At 40.2% G+C, this 5163-nt stretch overlaps 1 pseudogene; it reads right to left on the bottom strand.

Moving 5' to 3' along the window:
* Window positions 1-1194: 1194 nt before the first annotated feature.
* On the bottom strand, window positions 1195-3115 carry LOC102817813 (annotated as a pseudogene).
* Between the last annotated feature and the right edge of the window lie 2048 nt (window positions 3116-5163).

The following is a 5163-nucleotide window of genomic DNA, read 5'->3' as shown; positions in this document are numbered from 1 at the left end:
GCACTCTAAAAAATGCATTTTAAACATGTGACAGTTCATGTGCAAGAATCACTCTTTAGTTGGTTTGTTTCACATTCTTCTTCTGTTTTATTTTTTGAGGATACAAAGTTTAAATTACTGACCTAGTAAAATTTTCTGGCCCAGCTTCCAAAGGGCTGCTGTGACCTACTCATAATCACCTCCTGTGTGGATAGAGGATTTTATAAAACACAAAATTCAGCTACAAACATAGCAAAGAAAATGTAGATAGGCAATCATAACTGAAAGTTCACAGTACAAGGTTCAGATGCTGGCTCCGTGGGCTGGAAATCACGATCTTCCGCATGGGTGTCCGTCACTGGTGGGCAGCAGTCTGGGTGCTGTTCTGCTACATGATTGTAATCTGATTCTTTGTCAGCATTTGTACATTAGAGTCCGTGGTAACTTAATTTGGAAGTAATTCAACTGCTGGGTTTTCTTACACTTAATCGATGGAAAAGATTAAAATGTGAAAAACATTATTTACAAGCTTGACCAAGTTAGAAACTTTGCCAAGAAAGTGGCAAAGCTTTCAGGACAGAAACTGATTGTAGCATGCCATACTACTGTGTGCAGCTGACTCCAAGCAAAGGGAGACAGGGAAAAGCAAAAGCAAAAAACGGTTTAAAAGTCTAAGACCTTCCCAAGTCTGTATTTACAATTAAAAACTCTCCTGGGAAGAAGACCATAGAACTCTGGGAAACCCAGTGGCCATCCTGGAGCAAGTGGCTTACATTGAAAGAGAGGGCATTAAGTCTCGTTTTCCATCTGAAATATAAAGTTTAAATTACTGACCTAGTAAAATTTTCTGGCCTAGCTTCGTAAGGGCTGCTGTGACCCGCTCATAATCACTTCCTGTGTGGATAGAGGATTTTATAACACACAAAATTCAGCTACAAACAGAGCAAAGAAAACGAGTTCAGCTTCCACAATGTCCTCAACACGTCACAGTAAACCCTCAGGAACTCAGATCATTCCATGATTGCCAACACCAAACAGCAAGTCCTAGCTGAATCATATTTTCCTAACATCATTCTTGGAAGTTTTAGTTCTCAGTATGTTTGGTAAAATGGTGTAAATGTTGTTTTTTCCTAAAGCCAAAAGAAGAAAGAAGGGACAAAAAGTAAGATGCGAGCCATTTAAACACAGCCCTGAGTAGTCCTGGAGGTGCTGCCATCACCGGTCCATCATGCTGATGACTGTCTAAGGCATGAGGTCTCTGTTGGGTGCATTTGTGGCAGCTGGTTGGGCCTTCTCCTCCCCCTCAGCAAGCTCTGCATCTGGATCTTTTTTTACTTCAACTATAATGTTCTCAATTGCATCTGTGTTTTGGTCTTCCACCTGAATGATGGTGGTTGGCTGGGTCTGTTTGGGCTGGTTGGTTCAGGCTGGTTGGCTCTCTGCTTCTTGGTGGGTGGTGGGGCTGGGGTCACAGGCTGTGGCTCTGGCTCTGGCTCAAATTCTACAGCAGGTTCTTCCTCATCCTCATTGTCATCCAGGTCTGGCTCAGCATTTTCGCTGTCAGAAAAGTCTTCTTTTTGGGAACACATCTTTCTTTTTCTTCCACATTTACTTTTTTTGTTTTTCCTCCATTTTCCCCTTCCACATCATCTGGACCAGCACAATGATCAGCAGCATTGTCTTGCCATGGTAGTCCAACGTGTGAATGTTTTTCCACACTTAGAACAGACAAAGGCTGCAGGGACAAAGTTGGGGTCATGATAGCGTTTGAAGTGCACATCGAGGAGCTGTTTCTGGCAGGAGGTCTTGTCGCAGTGGCTGTAGGCATAAGGCTTCTCCCCAGTGTGTGTGCGTTTGTGCATGATCATGTGCCTCTCTTGTCTACAAGTGTAGTCACACTGGTCACACTTGAAGCATGTCTCATTCTTGTGTGACATCTGATGCTGGATGAAGGCATATCGCTCATGAAACACAGCATTGCAGTAATGCCATATTTTGCCTTGCTCAATATAGGAATGCTGCTTTCACAAGTGAACACCCAAATCAGTTTTTCGGCCTATAGCAGTGTCACAGTGGGGACAATGAAATTTGGCCACATTATCGGTGTGCTTCTGTAAAATATACATCTTCATGGTACCACTCTGAGTAAACCGAGCATGACAAATATAACATTCATAAGGTTTCCCCCTGAATGGGTTCTCATGTGCCTTTTCAACTTGTACGTGTCCCTGCTGGTATAACTGCACAAACTGCACTGGAACGGATGCTCTCCAGTGTGAGAGCATATGTGACATTTTAATTTGCTGACTTTGACACTGGCATAATTGCACACGGAACACTTAAATGGCTTCTCAAGGCTGTGTTTGTAATGACGATGCCACACCAATTCTCCACTGGTCACAAAGGCCATGTCACAGTCTGGGCACTTGTACCTGTATGTGTGTTAAGGTGGTTCCTCAGGAGGGTGACTATTCTGAATGGACTGCCACAGAGATAACACTTGTGTGGTCTATTATCAGCATGACTTTTCATGTGATGATCCACATTTGAACTCTCTGGACATGTGTAAGTGCAGAGTTCATACTGGAATGTCTTCTTTAACACCTTTCTTTTTAATTTTTATTGGCTTTGGAGGCTTCATGTAACCAATTTCTCTGCATTAACCTCCGACAGCAGACCCTCCTGCTGTTCTTCCTCAAAATCAGAGACAGACATGTCCACATCTTTGCCTTCCTCTGTGTAACACAGTTTGCTCTGTAATGGATACAGTTATGGGCATAGGTATTAGAACAAGTTGAAGTTCTCCTCTGTTTATGAGCTCTTCCTCCATATTTACAACCTGTAATGTTATGATCTGGGTATCGTCCATAGCAGCCTCTGCTTCTGGAGCCACTGTCCCCTCCATGACTTCAGTCTTCATCTGAAGAAAGGTAAAGTCCAGTTGTTCCATCATTACCATCTGTACACCACTGTTGATATCCTGGACCACCTCACCCCCATCTGTCTGGTTCTGAGATAGGTGGCAAGTGTCCTCCTCCTGGCCCCCTTCCTGGTGGCGCTGGTATGTCTTTCTCTCCTTTCCTTTAATGAAAGTTTCATACTCCTCCATAATTACTTCAACTGCCTCACCTTCCATCTCCCCTTCCTCTCTGTGGCTGCAGTCAGTTTGAGGAGGGAAAGAACACAGCTCTCAGTCCTTGATCAGCAATGTTGACTAGTACATTGTTCTTCCGCCCCAGATCCATAATCATTCAATCATACATGAAACCTAAAATAACACTAATGTATAGTGTTCCCAGATATACTTCAAAGTTATAATGGCTTGATGCTAAGATGCTGAATTCAGATGGAGGTTGGCGATGCCACTTTTGCTGCTGTGGGTGTCCGCTGCCTGTTTAACTGCTTGCTCCAAGCCACACATCCCGTGGTGCCGGCTCTGCAGCCCCACAGCCGCTCCAGCCACCTGGTGTCCCTGGCCAGCTCTGAGTGCCCACACTCTCGGTGAAATCTTTTGAAGCACATAATTTTCTAATTTTTAATATGTCTGTACCATTTGTTGAAAAGACCATCTCTTTCCCATTTAATGTATTTTGACTCTGACTAAATGTGGATGGATTTACTTCTGGGTTCTCAATTCTGTTTCATTGATCTATGTTTCTTTCATTGTACCAATACCATGATGTTCTGACCACTGTGTCCATGTAACAAAATTTAAAATCATAGTGAGAGGCCTCCCACTTTGTTTTTAAGTAGTGCTCTGCTTATCCAAAATCTCTTTCCCTTCCATCTCTTTAAAGAATGTTGATGGAATCTGGATATGGATTGTGTTATATCTGTATATTGTATCTTGTTTTGGGTAGTATTGACATTTTCACAATTTTAAGTCTTCCTATCCAATTTTAAGTCTTCCATTTTTGTAAATCTCTTTTGGTTTCTTGTAGTAGTGTTTTTGTAGTTTTCTTTGTATAGGTCTTTTGTTTCTCTGGTTAGATTTATTTCTAAATATTTCATCTATTGGGTGACTATTGTAAATAGTATTGCTTTCCTAATATCATTTTCAGAATTGTCTGTATTAGTATTATCAGTATCCAACTTATTTTTGTATGTTGATCATATACCCTGACACTTTGCTGAATCTTCCAATGAGTTCCAGTAGTTTTTTTTGCTGAATCTTGGGGATTTTCTATGTATAGGATCATATCATCTGCAAAAGAGAAAGTTTTACTTCTTCTTTGCCAATTTGTATGCCTTTAATTTCCCTTTCTTGCCTTATCATTCTGGTTAAGACTTCCAATACAAAGTTGAATAGGAGTGGTGATAAAGAACATTCTTGTCTGTTTCCTGTTCACACAGGGAATGCTTTGAGTTTCTCTTTGTTGAGAGTGATGTTGGCTGTTGGTTTTGTCTATATGCTTTTAATAATGTTGAGGAATTTCCTTTCAATTCCTACTTTGTTGAGTTTTTTTTTTTAAATCAGGAATGGATGTTGGATTTTGTCAAATGCCTTTTCTATATCAATCATTATAGTCATGTGGTTTTTCTCCTTTTTGATTTATGTGGTGAAATACATTGATTGTTTTAATCATATTGAACCAACCTTGTATCCCTGGTATGAATTCCGTTTGGACATGATGTATTATTTTTTTGATAAGTTGTTGAATTCTATCGGCTAGGATTTTTTTTCAGATTTTTTGCATCTATGTTCATGAGGGATATTGGTCTATAACTTCCATATTTAGTGATGTCCTTCCCTGGTTTTGGTATGAGGATTATGCTTGCTTCATAAAATATATTAGGAAGTTTTCCATTCTTTTCAATATTCTGGAATCGTTTATGTAGAATTGGTGACAGCTGTTCTCTGAATGTTTGATAAAATTCACCAGGAAAGCAATCTGGGCCTGGACTTTTTTTGGTTGGGAGTTTTTTGATGACATGATCAGTTTCTTCTTTTGTTATTGGTCTGTCCAACTTTTCTACTTCACTCTGTGTAAGTTTAGGTGGGTCATGTTCTTCTAAAATGTATCCATTTCCTCAAGTCTTTCAAATTTGTTGGAGTACAACTCTTCATAGTACTCTATTATTATCCTTTTTATTTCTATTGGTTCTGTTGTGATATCACATATATTATTTCTTATGCATGAAATTTGCATCATTTCTCTCTTTTCTTTTGTTAGGTTTGCCAAT

Source organism: Chrysochloris asiatica, unplaced genomic scaffold, assembly GCF_000296735.1.
Source record: "Chrysochloris asiatica unplaced genomic scaffold, ChrAsi1.0 scaffold00165, whole genome shotgun sequence".
NCBI lineage: Eukaryota > Metazoa > Chordata > Mammalia > Afrosoricida > Chrysochloridae > Chrysochloris > Chrysochloris asiatica.
The sequence above is the reverse complement of the archived record's forward strand: the minus strand, read 5'-3'. Positions and strand labels throughout refer to the sequence as shown.